Below are 19,000 nucleotides of genomic sequence, written 5' to 3'. Positions count from 1 at the left end.
TTGCCTGCTCATTCTTAGGATCAACCTCTGATAGCGCTAAAAGCTTAGTAGCACGTGGACCTCCGAGGCTCCCAGAAGAATTCTCACATTCCTTTTCAAAATAAACCATACCCACCATATGCGTCTCATTATGCACAGGCGATGGACTTTGGCTAGTGTCTGCTGCATCTGGATTTTGCACGACAATGTCGCCTGCATCAATAAGCTTCTGAATCGCATTCTTCAGATTCCAACACTTCTCTATGTCATGCCCCGGGGCATCTGAGCAATAGGCGCACCTTTTAGAAAAATCAAACTTCTTTGGAACAGGGTTTGGCATTTTTATCTGGGTCGGCTTCAACATGTCCAATTTCCTTAGCCTCTGGAACAGACTGGCATATGACACTCCCAATGGAGTGAATGTTTTCTTCTTCTGTAACCTCTCGTTCTTAAAGGCTTGTCTGGGCAGAAAACCTGATCCAGGGGGTTTTCGATAGGCTCGTGGGGGTAGATAGGCATTTTATGGAGCTGGGTACTGGGAGAGTGATGTACGACTTTGGGAGTTCTGTGGAGAGAAGTGGCATTGGGGAGGATCATCTGGTGCATAAGGATATCCACAGGGACAATATCGAGGCTGGAAGTGTTGATCGGGAAAGCCCATTGGATCATCTTTTCTGTTTCTCTTTCTTCTACCCAAGCTTACTGGGATGTTCTGAATGTTTTTCGAACAACTCATGATTTTGCCTGACTTGATTCCCTCTTCTACTAGCTCCCCCATTTTTAACACATCATTGAAAGGCTTCCCCAGGGCCGGGATCAAATGACTGAAGTAGGTGGTCCCTTGGGCTTGTAGGGAAAGCTCAACCATTTCTTCTTCACCAATCGGGGTATTGACTCGAGCAACTTGCTGTTACAACCCATATCCATATGTGTTAGTTCATGCCATATATTAGTTAACATAAATCCAAGAATGAATTATCTTTTAGATGATAAGAAGTCAATCCTATTGGTCTTAAGTGATACAAGAGTGTATAAGGGCGATTAACCAGTATTAGAAGTTAAACGAATTAAGGATGTTGTAACTCGTATTTTCAGGTCATCTAGCGGTGCTTAATACACTCAAGAGGTCATTTATTAAGGTATTTTAATCATATAATATCTGTATCATAATTCTTGAAGTCAAACGAGTTATGAAACAAAAGTCGACAAAAGTTGTCGCAACTTAGGTTCATAATTTTACTTAAACATTGGGTCAAATGTTTCTAATCTTTTCTCTTAATTTACAAGGAATTACGGGGTGATCTACCAACAAAATTAAATATCTAGGATTCTAGTTTCCAACTCATTAAACCGTTCATCGATACGATCTCGGAGTAGAGAGATATTCGTATTTTCGCGAGACTGCGCCAAGCACCTCTCTATGGGGCCCACTAAGTCGGTTTAAGATATTTGGACCTATATAGGATGACTCCAACCCGTTTTAAGTCATTTATTTTCACTATTTTCAGACCTTAGAACCCTAGGAACATCCTCTCAAGGTTCTCTCAAGATTCAAGACCCAAAAAAGGGCAAACAACACAAATCAAGTGTCGGGAATTCCGTGGCGCTAGTAAGTCTCTTGTTCTTCTTGTTGTTGCTCATTTTTGTGTCGTTCCAGCTCGTGTGGGAGGTTGTTTTAAAGGGTTTATGTTCTGTAAATACTCCCTCATGTTCTTAATATCAATCCTAGGTGATTTAAAGCCTTCTAAAGTGATTCTAGTGCCGAAAAACACTAATTGATCGCTAGTTTCGCTTTTTTGTTGTTGTGGCAGCATTGGAGGGATATTTCATGGAAATTTAAGGTCAAATTGGAGTTGTTATTTCTGTATAAAGGTAAGGAACCTCTTACTCTATATGTATTTAAGATTATCCAAGTTGCAGCTAAGCCATTGAAGCTAGAACTTGTGAAATATATATCGAAAGGCTTGGAAGTAATGTTATTGTTTTGTGGACTGTTTTGCGTTGTTGTTGGGCTGCGTATTTTACTACTATCTTGTGGAGTTTTGGAGGAGGAAGGGTGTGGAGAAACACCATATATATGTAGGGTTATGGGCTGATAGTTATTCGTAACATTTCCAGGTTGTTTGACACGACTACGGTGGTCGTCGTATGTATGGAGTGATTAGGCTGTGTGTGGACTATTTTGGGAGGCTCAATATGTTTATTATTGATGTTGTTTGGGCTGTTTGGTGATTGTTTTGAATGGTGTGAGGTCATATATATAGGGGAGGTGCTGTCCGTTTCATCGTAAAATAGGTTGTGGTCGATACATAATAGTTATGACGCTTAAATGATAACGATAGTATCGTTTCTCTTATTGTAGACTAAGGAGTTTTGACAATTGCATAGCTTGAGATTGGGGCAGTATATACAAGGTATGTGAGGCTATCCCTTTCCTTCTTTTGCACGACTCCGATTGTGAATAATGTAATGAACGATCTTCCAAGATACTCTACTCTTAGAAGCTAGCAGTACTTACATTGTTTTCCCTCTTATGGAACGATTAATGTTAATGTTGCTTCTCTTAGTCTTATGTTATCAATGTTGTTGGTACTTCCTGATTCTTATAAGGTTCATAGTGAAGAGTTAGTCCTAATAACGTGTACAGAGGATACCGACCTTACGTCACTCCGAAAGGTTTAAAATGTGATTCCATGAGTCGAGCATGCATTATATATATGTATCTATTTTACTCTACCGAGCCACGCTATAGTTGGCCGGGTACGGCACCTATTGTGCAACCACTGATCAGTTGGGTTTTACCGAGCTCCACGTGGCCGGGTACGATTCTACCGAGCCTATTATGGCCGGGTACGATATGATGATGATGATGCCCACAGAGGCGAATGCTTTAAAGGTTTATGTATTTATACATATGTATCATGAATTTCATGTAAGTAGCCCTCAGAGGTACTAAGATGTTACAGGTTGTATATTCTCTATCCTTGCTTACATTACTGATCGTATTTATGGTTCCTTGCCTTACATACTCAGTACTTTATTCGTACTGACGTCCTTTTATTTGTGGACGCTGCATGTCGTGCTGTAGGTCCTGATAGACAGGCAGGTGCAGCTCCCCCACCACAGTAGACTGTCCAGTTCAGCGGTGATTGGCGAGATCCATTCTCCGGACTTTCCTTGGTCTTGGTATGCAATTTTTGTTATAGACATTATGGCTATGTCGGGGCCCTGTTCCGGCTATGTTGCAACACTTATGTTCTTTTAGAGGCTCATAGACAGGTGTCGGCTCATGTATAGTTTGGTATGCCTTGTCGGCTAGTTTTTGTTGTATAGTCTTTCATAGTAGCGTGGTAGCTCATACCTTATATGTAGTTTCTTGATTGTCTGGTCATCCCCTGCTATGTATGTTCATGCCGTCATATTTTATTGCTGGTTGTCCATGATCTATGTCTACCATTTATATTGATCTCGTCAGCCTTAAAAGATAATAATGAAGGTTAGATGAAATGTACGTTGGTGCTCGGCAAGTGTGGTCGGGTGCTAGTCATGGCCCTTCAGTTTGGGTCGTGACAAACTTGGTATCAGAGCAAGTCTGTCCTAGGGGTTGTCTATGAGCCGTGTCTAGTAGAGTCTTGATTATGGATGTGTAGCGCGCCACATTTATAATCAGGAGGCTACATGACATCTAGGGTTGTTACCTTCTTCCTGAATCTAGATCGTGCGTAGAGTTGAGTCGTAAGTGTTCGTCTCTAATATTCACCTTGTTTTTTCAGTGATGCCTTTGACTAGGAAGCAAACGATTAGTAGACGGCTTGATACAGCAGCGGGAGAGGGTACCAGTCAGGTGCCCTATGTCAGAGCAGGACAAAGTGAGGCTCAGAGTGAGATGCCCTCTCATACCTCATCTACTCCATCTTCTCCAAAGGATATTAGAAGGCACCCAGTGCCTCCAGTTCCTCCGTCTGGAACTCCAGACCAGGATATGCGGAGTGCTTTGCAGTTATTGACTAGCTTGGTAGCTGCTCAGGCTTAGAGGCAGAATACAGGTGCTGCTGAGAAACCAGTTAGTACAAGAGTTTGTGATTTTATTAATTTAGACCCTCCAGTGTTTACCGGATCAGACCCCAAGGAGGACCCACAGACTTTTATTGACCAGGTTCATCGTACACTTCGGGTTATGCATGTTAGTGATACAGAGGCAGTAGAGTTGGCTTCTTATCAGCTACGGGATTTAGCGGTTCTCTGGTATGATAGTTGGGAGAGATCCAGGGGTCCGAACCCTCCTCCAGCTGTGTGGAAGGAATTTTCTGAGGCCTTTCTTCGTCACTACTTGCCAGTTGAGATACGACGAGCTAGAGCTGATAAGTTCTTGAACCTTAGACAAGGTAATATGAGTGTACGAGAGTACACTATGCAGTTTGATTCTTTGGCAAGGTATGCTCCCCATATGGTGGCCGAGATGAGTGATAGGGTGCATATGTTCGTGAATGGGTTGGGATCACATCTGATAAATGAGTGTACGACAACCTCCTTGGTAGAGGGCATAGATATTTCCCGTATTCAAGCTTATGCCCAGACCCTAGAGGATCGTAAGCGCCAGCAGAGGGCAGTTAGGGAGCAGGATAGAGGCCAGCATAAGAGGGCGAGATTTGCAGGGTATTCTGATGACTTCAGAGGCCGCATCAGGCCACAGTTTTCGAGGAGTTCGGCGCCACCTGTAGCTAGTGCTCCTCCACAGTTTCAGAGGCCTCGATATGATCGATCCTATTCTGGTCCAGGTCAGAGTTCGCGGGCATCTGGCTCGCAACATCACAGGGATACTAGTCAGATGAGACCCCCAACACCACATTGTGATCAGTGCGGCAAGGCCCACTTTGGACTGTGTCGTCGAGGTTCTAATGCATGCTATTCGTGCAGGCAGCCTGGCCATATGATGCGGGATTGTCCTAATAGAGGAGGTGATGGTATGGCTCAGCCGACTGGATTTGTGTCTGGTTCTTCCTCATCAGTTCGACCTCCAACACGGGGTTTTCAGCAGTCGACAGGTCGTGGTAGGGGTAGAGGTGCAGTGCCGAGTTCGAGTGGTGCTCAAAATCGAACCTATGCTCTAGTAGGTCGACAGGATCTCGAGTCGTCTCCAGATGTTGTTACAGGTATTATATCTGTATTTTCTTATGATGTATATGCGCTGATTGATCCGGGATCTACATTATCATATGTTACACCCTTTGTGGCTAATAAGTTTGGCATTGAACCTGAATTGATAAGTAAACCCCTCGCGGTATCTACTCCGATAGGAGATTCTGTGATTGCTAGAAGGGTATATAGAGGTTGCACTGTGATGATTTGTAGTCGTCAAACCTCAGCAAATTTATTTGAGTTAGAAATGGTTGATTTTGATGTGATAATGGGAATGGACTGGTTGTCCTCATGCTATGCAAATGTTGACTGTTGTACGAAGATGGTTAGGTTCCAATTTCCGGGTGAACCCGTCATTGAATGGAAATGGAACATTGCTACACCGAGAGGTAGGTTTATTTCCTATCTTAAGGCAAGGAAAATGATCTCAAAAGGTTACATTTATCATCTCGTTCGCGTTAGGGATGCGGAGGCGAAACCGCCTACTTTACAATCAATCCCTGTGGTCAATGAATTCCCAGATGTTTTCCCAGATGAACTCCCGGGCCTTCCTCCTGAAAGGGAGATTGAGTTTAGCATTGATGTGTTGCCTGACACTCAACCCGATCTCTATTCCTCCATACAGAATGGCCCCGGCAGAGTTGCGAGAGTTGAAGGTGCAGTTGAAGGACTTGCTAGATAAGGGCTTTATTAGGCCTAGCACTTCACCTTGGGGTGCACCAGTCCTATTCGTGCGGAAGAAAGATGGGTCGTTACGGATGTGTATCGACTATCGACAGTTGAATAAGTCTACTATAAAGAACAAGTATCCACTTCCAAGAATTGATGACCTGTTTGACCAACTCCAGGGTGCCAAGTATTTCTCTAAGATTGATTTACGTTCAGGGTATCATCAGGTGAGGGTTAGGGAGAAAGATATTCCAAAGACGGCCTTCCGGACAAGATATGAGCACTTTGAGTTCTTGGTGATGTCGTTCGGGCTAACAAATGCCCCAGCAACTTTTATGGATCTCATGAATACTATATTCAGGCCCTATCTTGATGTATTCGTGATTGTATTCATTGATGACATTCTAGTGTATTCTCGTTCGGAGGCGGAACATGCGGGCCACTTGCGAATAGTATTACAGACGCTTCAGGATCGTAAGTTATATGCTAAGCTCTCCAAATGTGAATTCTGGCTGAACTCAGTAGAATTCCTTGGCCATGTGATATCTGATGAGGGTATTAGTGTCGACACTCAGAAGATCGATGCAGTAAAGAATTGGCCGAGACCTACAACACCGTCAGAAGTCCGAAGCTTCCTAGGGCTAGCAGGATATTATAGGCAGTTTGTAGAAGGATTTTCCTCTATATCATCACCATTGACTAAGTTAACACAAAAAGCTACCAAATTCCAGTGGTCTGACACTTGTGAACGTAGTTTTCAGGAGCTGAAGAATCGATTGACATCTGCACCAGTGCTCACTCTTCCTGAAGGAACAGAAGGTTATGTGGTATATTGTGATGCCTCAGGTATAGGTTTGGGGTGCGTATTGATGCAGCGTGGGAATGTGATTGCTTATGCATCAAGACAATTGAAGAAGCATGAAAAGAATTATCCAACCCATGATTTAGAATTGGCTGCAGTAATATATGCTTTGAAGATATGGCGGCACTACTTATACGGCATCCATGTTGACATCTACACAGATCACAAGAGTTTACAATACATCTTCAAGCAGAAAGAGTTGAATTTGAGGCAGCGTAGGTGGCTTGAATTATTGAAAGACTACGGCGTCGAGATATTGTATCATCCCGGTAAAGCCAATGTTGTGGCAGATGCTCTCAGCCGTAAATCAATGGGAAGCTTAGTACATATTGAGGCAGGTAGATGGGGGTTGATTAAAGAGCTTCATCAGCTAGCCAATATGAGAATCAGATTGTTAGACTCTGATGATGGAGGTGTTACTGTACAGAATACATCAGAATCATCTTTGGTAGCAGAGGTAAAAGCACGACAATATGAAGATCCTATCTTAGTACAATTAAGAGAAAGCATTCAACAGTGTAAAAGTATGGCTTTTGGGATCGGAAAAGATGGGGCACTGAGATACCAGAGCCGATTGTGTGTGCCTAATGTGGCAGGGTTGCGAGAGAAGATTATGAATGAGATTCATCAATCCCGATATTCCATCCATCCCGGCTCGACAAAGATGTATCATGATGTCAAGGAGCAATATTGGTGGGATAATATGAAGAAGTCTATTGCAGAATTTGTAGCCCAGTGTCCCAATTGTCAACAAGTAAAGATAGAACATCAGAAACCCGGTGGATTGCTTCAAAATATAGAGATTCCGACCTGGAAGTGGGAGGTGATTAATATGGACTTCATTATTGGATTACCTCGCTCTTATCATAAGTTTGACTCCATCTGGGTGATAATTGATCGACTTACAAAATGTGCCCATTTTCTGCCAGTGAAGACAACTTACACGGCTGAAGATTATGCAAAGTTGTATATCAAGGAGATTGTTAGGCTTCATGGTGTGCCCATATCTATTATATCAGACCGAGGAGCTCAATTTACGGCTAACTTTTGGAGGTCTTTCCAGAAGGGTTTAGGCACACAAGTAAATCTCAGCACTGCATTTCATCCACAGACTGACGGACAGGCTGAACATACCATTTAGACACTGGAAGATATGCTACGAGCATGTGTTCTAGATTTTAAGGGGAATTGGGATGATCATCTTCCACTCATAGAATTCGCCTATAACAATAGCTACCATTCCAGTATTAAAATGGCCCCATACGAGGTACTATACAGGAGGAGATGTAGATCACCAGTTGGATGGTTCGAAGTCGGTGAAACAGAATTATATGGGCCAAATTTGATTCACCAAGCTATTGAGAAGGTGAAAGTGATACAGGAGCGATTGAGGACGGCACAAAGCAGGCAAAAATCTTATTCTGATGTCCGACGTCGTGATCTAGAGTTTGAGGTTGGTGATTGGGTTTTCCTGAGGATCTCACCAATGAAGGGTATTATGCGTTTTGGGAAGAAAGGTAAGCTGAGTCCAAGGTATATCGGGCCGTATAAAATTCTTCGACGGATTGGACAGGTTGCTTATGAGTTAGAATTGCCATCCGAATTGGAATTTGTCCACCTGGTATTCCATGTATCTATGTTGAGAAAATGTATTGGAGACCCTTCTCGAGTCGTCCCTATCAAAGATGTACAAGTTACAGAGGACCTATCATATGAAGAAGTGCCAGTGGCGATATTAGATCGGCAAGTCCGCAAGCTGAGAACAAAAGATGTAGCTTTCGTCAAAGTATTATGGAGGAACAAAAATATGGAAGAAATGACATGGGAAGCAGAAAAGGAGATGAAGTCAAAATACCCTTACTTATTCCAGAATGAAGATAACAAGGATGCTGGTGGAAGACAGGATACATTGGAAGGTGAAACGGCTCTATGAGGTAAGCAATAATTTGAGAATACTCCTCCTTAATACAAAATGGTGATATGTAGATAATGTAAATACGCATAATGCTTTGTGTAGCCTTGTGAAGCCATATGTTGGGCTTAATTACATGCAAGTTTTGCTAGTGACCATTTTATAGGGGAAAATTGATCGGAAATTTCCATTGGAATCCACGATGATTTAAACTCCCCATAAACCCTTACATTCGAGGACGAATGTTCCTAAGGGGGGGAGGGTGTTACAACCCATATCCACATGTGTTAGTTCATGCCATATATTAGTTAACATAAATCCAAGAAGGAATTATCTTTTAGATGATAAGAAGTCAATCCTATTGGTCTTAAGTGATACAAGAGTGTATAAGGGTGATTAACCAGTATTAGAAGTTAAACGAATTAAGGATGTTGTAACTCGTATTTTCAGGTAATCTAGCGGTGCTTAATACACTCAAGAGGTCATTTATTAAGGTATTTTAATCATATAATATCCGTATCATAATTCTTGAAGTCAAACGAGTTATGAAACAAAAGTCGACAAAAGTTGTCGCAACTTAGGTTCATAATTTTACTTAAACATTGGGTCAAATGTTTCTAATCTTTTCTCATAATTTACAAGGAATTACGGGGTGATCTACCAACAAAATAAAATATCTAGGAGTCTAGTTTCCAACTCATTAAACCGTTCATCGATACGATCTCGAAGTAGAGAGATATTCTCATTTTCGCGAGACTGCGCCAAGCACCTCTCTATGGGGCCCACTAAGTCGGTTTAAGATATTTGGACCTATATAGGATGACTCCAACCCGTTTTAAGTCATTTCTTTTCACTATTTTCAGACCTTAGAACCCTAGGAACATCCTCTCAAGGTTCTCTCAAGATTCAAGACCCAAAAAAGGGCAAACAACACAAATCAAGTGTCGGGAATTCCGTGGCGCTAGTAAGTCTCTTGTTCTTCTTGTTGTTGCTCATTTTTGTGTCGTTCCAGCTCGTGTGGGAGGTTGTTTTAAAGGGTTTATGTTCTGTAAATACTCCCTCATGTTCTTAATATCAATCCTAGGTGATTTAAAGCCTTCTAAAGTGATTCTAGTGCCGAAAAACACTAATTGATCGCTAGTTTCGCTTTTTTGTTGTTGTGGCAGCATTGGAGGGATATTTCATGGAAATTTAAGGTTAAATTGGAGTTGTTATTTCTGTATAAAGGTAAGGAACCTCTTACTCTATATGTATTTAAGATTATCCAAGTTGCAGCTAAGCCATTGAAGCTAGAACTTGTGAAATATATATCGAAAGGCTTGGAAGTAATGTTATTGTTTTGTGGACTGTTTTGCGTTGTTGTTGGGCTGCGTATTTTACTACTATCTTGTGGAGTTTTGGAGGAGGAAGGGTGTGGAGAAACACCATATATATGTAGGGTTATGGGCTGATAGTTATTCGTAACATTTCCAGGTTGTTTGACACGACTACGGTGGTCGTCGTATGTATGGAGTGATTAGGCTGTGTGTGGACTATTTTGGGAGGATCAATATGTTTATTATTGATGTTGTTTGGGCTGTTTGGTGATTGTTTTGAATGGTGTGAGGTAATATATATAGGGGAGGTGCTGTCCGTTTCATCGTAAAATAGGTTGTGGTCGATACATAATAGTTATGACGCTTAAATGATAACGATAGTATCGTTTCTCTTATTGTAGACTAAGGAGTTTTGACAATTGCATAGCTTGAGATTGGGGCAGTATATACAAGGTATGTGATGCTATCCCTTTCCTTCCTTTGCACGACTCCGATTGCACATAATGTAATGAACGATCTTCCAAGATACTCTACACTTAGAAGCTAGCAGTACTTACATTGTTTTCCCTCTTATGGAACGATTGATGTTAATGTTGCTTCTCTTAGTCTTATGTTATCAATGTTGTTGGTACTTCCTGATTCTTATAAGGTTCATAGTGAAGAGTTAGTCCTAATAACGTGTACAGAGGATACCGACCTTACGTCACTCCGAAAGGTTTAGAATGTGATTCCCTGAGTCGAGCATGCATTATATATATGTATCTATTTTACTCTACCGAGCCACGCTATAGTTGGCCGGGTACGGCACCTATCGTGCAACCACTGATCAGTTGGGTTTTACCGAGCTCCACGTGGCCGGGTACGATTCTACCGAGTCTATTATGGCCGGGTACGATATGATGATGATGATGCCCACAGAGGCGAATGCTTTAAAGGTTTATGTATTTATACATATGTATCATGAATTTCATGTAAGTAGCCCTCAGAGGTACTAAGATGTTACAGGTTGTATATTCTCTATCCTTGCTTACATTACTGATCGTATTTATGGTTCCTTGCCTTACATACTCAGTACTTTATTCGTACTGACGTCCTTTTATTTGTGGACGCTGCATGTCGTGCTGTAGGTCCTGATAGACAGGCAGGTGCAGCTCCCCCACCACAGTAGATTGTCCAGTTCAGCGGTGATTGGCGAGATCCATTCTCCGGACTTTCCTTGGTCTTGGTATGCAATTTTTGTTATAGACATTATGGCTATGTCGGGGCCCTGTTCCGGCTATGTTGCAACACTTATGTTCTTTTAGAGGCTCATAGATAGGTGTCGGCTCATGTATAGTTTGGTATGCCTTGTCGGCTAGTTTTTGTTGTATAGTCTTTCATAGTAGCGTGGTAGCTCATACCTTATATGTAGTTTCTTGATTGTCTGGTCATCCCCTGCTATGTATGTTCATGCCGTCATATTTTATTGCTGGTTGTCCATGATCTAGGTCTACCATTTATATTGATCTCGTCAGCCTTAAAAGATAATAATGAAGGTTAGATGAAATGTACGTTGGTGCTCGGCAAGTGTGGTCGGGTGCTAGTCATGGCCCTTCAGTTTGGGTCGTGACACTTGCTCTCTCCATCTGATCACAAACTCTCTAAAGCTTTCCTCCAGCTTCTTTTCCATTTTAGATAGGGAGGAGCGGTCTGGGGTAACACCTGATCTGTATTGAAAGTATCGAACAAAATCTTGAGCCATGTCACCCAATGTAGGCCACTTACCAACATCTTGACGATTATGCCATTCCAAAGCTACCCCGGTCAGGCTCTCACTGAAGTACGCCATCAACAAATCATCTTTCTTGCCAACACTTCTCATTTCACTGCAATAATCCCCTTCCTTGTTTGTTCTTTAAGGATTGTTCTATGCCTTTCAACCTCCTGGGTATCCCATCTCGCCCTTTTTTTCCTACGAACTCTTCATTTACAACATGAGGCTCATCCCGCGGACCCTGCTTGTATGAGTTGGGAACCTTGTGGGTAACCTCTAAGGGGTAATATTGGGCATCATGAGCTTTGAGTGGGTGTTCATTATTGGGGATGGTGGATAAGACCGGAGGGCAATTTTTGGGAAAGGTAATTGGAAGATAAGTGATGGAGCTAATAGGGTGGTTGGGAAAGCCATGATAAACGGGTGGATCTAGAGAGTATGAGGGATCATCTGGCAATATGACCGGTGTTTGGGTAAGGGTAGCATTTAGGAAGCTAGGTGGTGGAAGGGGTGGTGCCTTCCCAGTCATCCAGGCCTGATACATGTCCGCCATGTGTTGTCTTAACATCTTCACCTCTTCAACCAACCCATTGTCATGTTCAACCAATTGCTTTTGGGCACCTGTATCAACCAACTCAGTTTTGTTGTTTTCTGCCATTGCCTTTTGACTTTATGTTGTAGAGAAGAGTTACCACTTTAAAAAAAATCACAAACCAACCACCCTTCTGCTATGAATATAACAAAATGAAGTCATCACGTTAGCGTTAGGGCATTTAACATAAGATAATCTCACTTTACGTGCAATGCACCTAGCCACAGTTATCGGTTTTAAAATGACTTCGAGGGTACAACGGTCAGTTGGTATCATCCCAATTTATTCATTTCAATCCTTTCTTTTCTTTTTTTTTTCTAGCAATTCTTAGATCGCTCATTTTCCTTCCCCTTTTTCTTTCTAATTATCGCTCTTTTTTTTCCTTCTCATTTCTCACATCCCATGACTTCACCCCCCCCTCCCCTTTTTCCTTTTTTTCTTTTTTTTTTCTTTTTTTCCTTTTAATAATAAAAAAATGAATCGATCGAACCTTATGTAGGTTGCCGATGTATCATGACCCCGCATGAATCAGATCTTTGCGTAGTTCTGGCAGATCGGGAATAAAGGAAACAAATTGACGTTCTCTGTTTTTTTTTTCTTTTTCTTTTCTTTTTACCTTAATGACTACTCTGCTGAGAAAAGAGAAATAAATGAAGCAAATCTTTTTTTTTTTTTGAATTTTCTAAACTTAATGTTCTATAACTTATTTTAAACTCAAGCTTAACGGATTTTTTTCTTTTCTTTGAAAAAATACTCTGTTAAGGAAAAACTCTAGAAGAGAAATATATTTTTTGATTCCTTTTTTTTAGGAAGAAAATCTAAAGAGTGAACCACAGAAAAATATTTAGAATTTTCATTTGATATTCTGATGCAAGGTTTCGAAACAAGCAATGAAAAAGATAAAACAAAATGTTTTTGGATTTCAATTTTGATTGTCTAAAGAAGAATTTCTAATGATAAACAAATGATAAAGTATATTTTGTTTTCTATGTACAATATCCTAAAGTTCTAATGTTTTTTCATTTTTCACTAATTTTCCCAAGAAACACCTCAAAAGAAAATCTTTTGGATTTTGGAATTAATACGATTTTAAAGAAGTACTAAAAGAAAATTCTTTTTTTTTTGAATTTGGTCCTAATATAGTAGAGAAAATATAAAAACAATTCATTTTAAGTCCCAGATATTAATTGCCTAAAGGAAAAACAATCTCAAAGGAGAATTTTTTTTTATTTCTTATAGCAAAAACGCAAAATTTCTTCTCTTTTTTTTTCTGGATTTTCGACTTGTAACACATTTCCACATACAAAATAAGAAATACAATAAAAAAAGACTCGGCAAACTTAACCTGACTATTACAATTCTACATCACCTAAAAGACTAAATACTACTATACATGACTAGAAAATAAAACAAAAATAATTGACTCAAAAACATAAAATGGCTCCTCGAGCAGCTCCTGAATGCAGTGATCCTGGGGTATCTGTCATGCTCAAACTCCAGTAAGTAGATCCACACCTGTATGAGAAAACTTAAACTAGCACTATGTGAGACAATAACATTCCCTAAGAAACATGCAAGACATGATTGAGGCTATTTTTGTAAAATGGCTTATTTGGCCAAAAGGTGGCTAGAAGTACAAAATTTGGCTATGACCCCGCAAAGCCAAGGACCTAAGATTTACTAGGAAGATCGGACCCTATGTGGGTTGCCTACGTATCATGTCCCGAAAGACGAGAATCAGGTATGCGTAGTTTGGGGCAGATAGGATACGGGCGAGAAATAAAAACAACAACTAATTTAGAGAAAATATTTTTTTTTTCTCTCTTCTTTTTTTTTTTTTGAAAAATGACGAAACATGTAAACTCTTTTTTTTTTATTTTCTTTTTCCCCTTTTTTGATTTTTGATTTTTGAAAAATGATGAAAAAGTACAAAAATCTTTTGAATTTTCCAAGCTCTCTTTTTTTTCTCTTAACAAAATGTAACAGAAAACATAAGGCCCCACTCGCTTTATCTTCACACTTCACCCTCTTTTTTTTTTTCTTCTTTCTTTTTTCATTGTTTTTTTTCATTTACCCTCAGCTATCATTGGTCCGCCAAATGACCCTTTTACCCTTGAATAAATGCAACATGTAGCACATAAGATGCATTAGGATGGTCTTTTTTTTGGGGTATACCTGTCCCAGACGGACCCAACCCCTGTGTTGAGTCCACTAAGTCAAGTGCACATGATGAAACAAGCGTTCCTACTAGGGATCCAGCATGAAGCTGAGTTATTCTAGGTTCAAGACCTGGGTATTTGTTCTAGACTTGTATACTCGAGCGGACAACTCGAGCCGAGGAGGGGGCTACGTACCGAGAACTAAAAGGACATCCAGCTTAGTAACTTGTCTGAGCCTCTTTCTTATTTTAAGATATGACACTAACAGAATAAGGAGTCTCGACCAACGAGCACATCCTCGAAGATGAGAAAAGAAGGGTTTCATAGCAATTTAAATACAGTTCAGGATAATATCAAAACGGTGAAATCAACATTTAGCACATTAGGCCCAAACATGTAATAAAATCGGATAATAAATATAGCCAAATACAACAATTATTCTAAGCTCGAATTCTGAACCCTGAACCAGAAATTCTGGGTTCGATCCCCAGCAAAGTCGCCAGAGCTGTCACACCTCCTTTTTTCACCTCCCGGGGAAGGGTGTATATAAGGGAGTTTTTTCCAACTTAAAGTGACAATCGAAACGGGATTATTTTATTTAAAATCAGAGTCGCCACTTGGGATAATTTATGGTGTCCCAAGGAACCGGTTCCAATCCCGAATCGAGGAAAAGATTGACTCTGTTTAACAATCCGCGAACTAAAAATCCGGGTAAGGAATTCTGTTAACCCGGGAGAAGGTGTTAGACATTCCCAAGTTTTGTGGTTCTAGTACGGTCGCTCAACTTTTATATTTGGCATATTTACTGATTTTAATACATGTTTTAGCTTATGATACAATTTTAAATAATTAATCGCTTTTAATAATTTTTAAGGAAGATTGCAACGTCATTTAAAATACGTCTTGAACCACGTCACATAAATGCACCCGAGATCCACGACACATTTTATTTAATGTTGTTGGGATTTGGATTTGGGTCACATAAATGCTCACCCGAGTTTAGGAAAGTAAATTATTAAAAGGACCTGCTTAAAGCAACTACGCTTTTGCAATTTTGCGAGGGCCATAGGCTAGGTGATTAGATGGCACACCTCAAATTTATTAAAGGAAAAGCATTCAACTAAGAACTACGAATATTTATATTCAAAACTAATTAGAGATTAAGTATCACAACTACGTCATGGGAACCATACCCGTAATTGCGATGAAGTAATCTCTACAGCAGCTCAAAAGAACAATAATTGAGTCAATTCCTAGCAACCTTTCTACAACGGACGGAGATCTATGAAGCTGCTCCTTTGATAATAAAAGAAGATCATGTTGTCAAAGTTCTTAAGCCTATTTATAGAAGGGACAGTGAATGAAAAAAAAACAATCTTCAACTCTTTTTGCCGTATCTCATCAAAGACCATCTTCAAACAACGTTACGAAACAGAAGAGAATTCGACGAATGAACTAATTTAACAATAAGACAAATTCTAAATAGATGTTTTATTACTCTGCTTTATACTTAGAATCAAGGAAAGCTACGAATATTCATGAGCAAACACACTATAGATTCTACAATTAACACCAAATTCAAAAAAAACTCACAGGAGAACAAACAGTCACAAAAGCAATTTTGTATTTATCGCCACTATTAGCAAGTATATTATGGAGAAGGGAGAGATGTTGAACCTCAACAGCAATAAAATCAGCAGCTACGCAGATCTTGGCTCCTAAATTTGAGCGACAAAATAGCAACAAAAATCTAACGAGAACCGCGACTGGAACGGTGGGCTACAGCAAATCCGATCCAAATCCGGCACCTCAATCGCTCAAAAATTGAATACTCTCCATTTATTTTATGTGAGATTGTAATATGTTATACCAAAACATTATCTTAACCTTGACTCTAATATAGAAAATGGTTGCTTCGTCTAAGTTGTTGTAAACGGACTAGAAAATGCGAGATGAAGCATAAAGTTTGTTGCTCCTTTTGGGTTGGATTGGGGGTGATTTCAGGCTGATCTGGGCTAAAGTTTATGGGTGTCACTGACGGTGAGGAAGAAAATCAGAAGAGATGGGGATGCCGGCATGTCACTGTTGCTCTTAATCTCACCTCTCTGTTCGTGTGTGTGTTTTGGAATGAGGGGTCTGTTGGTTTTTCGTTTCAATGAAGAAGAAGCTCATGGTGTATGTTCTTGTCGCTGATGATGATCAAAAACGGCTGAGCTTAAGGTGTGATTTTTTTTTTGGTAATTGCAGCTGGTCAGGGGTGTGTGTGAAGGAGACGAGCTACATGGGTGGGGTCCTCTGAAAAACGGCGCTTCAGATCTCCTCTTTTAGCGTTATTTTTTTCTTTTGATTTTTTTAAGCATTAATTTATAGGTAGAGTCTAGGTTTAGGTGTATTTTGTGTATTTTGCCCATTAATCCCTAGGTCTTTTGTGTTAAGTCCTTAGGGTCCTCTTTATTTGTTTTTTTGTTCCAAAGAATATCCCAGAAGGGTCCCTAGGCTTAATGGACTAATCCGAATTGGGCCAAGAATTGGGTTCTAAAACTCTTAAAATTATGATCCAACACCTTAATTGACTCATTTTAAAGTAAGATAAAAATACTACCCCATGCAAAAACTAACATGAAACTATTATATATTTTTTATTATTTAAAAATGAAAATATGGTTCTATTTTTGTATTTATTATTTTTTTTTTTTTTGAAAGATACATACTAAAATATTTTTTGTAATTTTTATTTTTCTTGTAATAAAATAAAGTAAAAGAGTAAAAATGAGTTGAAATAGCTATATTAGGCCTAAATTAAATATTTACGTGCTAAATATGAAAAAATCTTGGGGAGGGTCAAAAATCACATGTCTACAGTAATCACAGTAAATTTTATATTTTGATAACTAATAAATCAATACTTACACGAGAAATGGTACAACTTTGGGACAATTTAGCAACACATAAAGTGTAGCTGACTTGCACTCCATATTACTCAAACTTCTCTTTCTAACATCCTTAGAACATCGACCTAGTTGATTGAATATGGACATTGGTGGATATAATGGATCATTCACACATTCAACCGTGTACCTATTGAGCCTATTCCTAGAACATGGAACGTTACTCTCAAAATAATAAGAGCAAAAATGAGCAGTTTCCTTTGCAAGATAAGCTTCACATATAGATCCTTCAATCATATTCCTCTGCTTAACAAATTATTTGCATTTGCCAATTGTCCTACATAATGTCATGTTAGCCAACAACATTCAAATAAATTATAAAATTACATCAAACTTATAATATTACCTCTCAAAGGGATACATCCATCTGCATTGAACAGGCCCTCCAAGTTGTGCCTCGTGTACAAGGTGGATTGGAAGGTGTTCCATCACATAAAAAAACTATATGGAAATATTTTTTTCATCTTTCTAGAAGTTACACGAATGTTCTGATCCATCTGGAGAAGGTTTTCTTCCCTTAATGTGGTAGAACACAAGTTTTTGAAAAACAAACTAATCTCTGTGATGGGTTTCCGGATTCTTTCAGGCAAACCACAAAATGCAATAGGCACTAAGGTCTCTAGAAAATATGACAGTCATGACTTTTCAAATGGCTCAACTTCCCTACTTCCATATCTATTTTTTTTCAAGATTCGACGCATAACCCTCAAGCATTTTTAATTTCGTAACCCAATCACAAATTTGTCATCTTTCCTCTAAAGTGAATGTGTAACTTGCTTTAGGCTTGAACACCTTATCATTGTTTGCTGTCACTTCAATGTGCCATCTCATATGAGGAGCAGAACTCATCGACACATATAACCTCTTTAACCAGGTATAAGAGGTAAATAATGCATCGCCTTGATAGCGATCATATTTCCGCTGGAAAGCCTCTTGAAACAAGGCTTTTCGCAAAATTTACAACTGTCTAAAGTTGCATCATCTTTATAATATAACATGCAACCCTCTTCACAACAATCAATTCTCATTGGCGAAAGTCCTAACTTAGAAACCAATCTCTTTGCCTTATAGAAATCACCGGGTAAGTTGATATTAGGGTCAACTAGTTCACTCATAAGGTCAATGAAAGAGTCCATGGCTGCTTGAGAAATATTCCAATCAAATTTGGTACTTAGTAATCTAACTGCAACAGACAGCTCAGAGTGCGGACTTCCTTCACGTAGTGGACGGCTAGCTTCTTCTAACTGTTCATAAAAAACGTTTGTCATCATTAGGAGTTTGTTCAATATTTTTATTGGGCTCACCCCCGAAGTGCATCCCAAAAGCATCCGCAACCATATCTTGAATTCTAGAATCAAGATTTGTATTCTCCATCGACCTACTACTTTCACCAACAACCATGTTATGAAATATCTCACGGCTACCATCGATATCTCCATGATTAGTCCACATAAAGTAATTCTCTATAAACCCCTTCCTATAAAGATGAAGCTTAACTACCTCCGATTTTTCAAACTCCACACAGCCACACCTGACACAAGGGCACCTAATTACTCCTTCACTTTGGCATGGTGGAAGTGACGTTGCATGTCTAATAAAGTCATCAACCCCTTCTACAAAATCCTCCCGCAATCCCCGCCGATTAGGATAATTCCTATTGTACATCCAAGT

At 39.7% G+C, this 19,000-nt stretch overlaps 1 long non-coding RNA gene across 1 annotated transcript; it reads right to left on the bottom strand.

Moving 5' to 3' along the window:
* Positions 1-13,433: 13,433 nt before the first annotated feature.
* On the bottom strand, positions 13,434-16,786 carry LOC142166375 (uncharacterized). Its single transcript, XR_012696766.1, has 2 exons — positions 16,059-16,786; positions 13,434-13,737 (listed from the first exon to the last, which is right to left on the bottom strand). It is a non-coding gene; the product is annotated as an uncharacterized LOC142166375 (long non-coding RNA).
* Between the last annotated feature and the right edge of the window lie 2,214 nt (positions 16,787-19,000).

Source organism: Nicotiana tabacum, chromosome 11 (genome assembly GCF_000715075.1).
Source record: "Nicotiana tabacum cultivar K326 chromosome 11, ASM71507v2, whole genome shotgun sequence".
Lineage (NCBI taxonomy): Eukaryota > Viridiplantae > Streptophyta > Magnoliopsida > Solanales > Solanaceae > Nicotiana > Nicotiana tabacum.
Note: the sequence above shows the minus strand (reverse complement) of the source record. Positions and strands in the feature narration are given on the sequence as shown.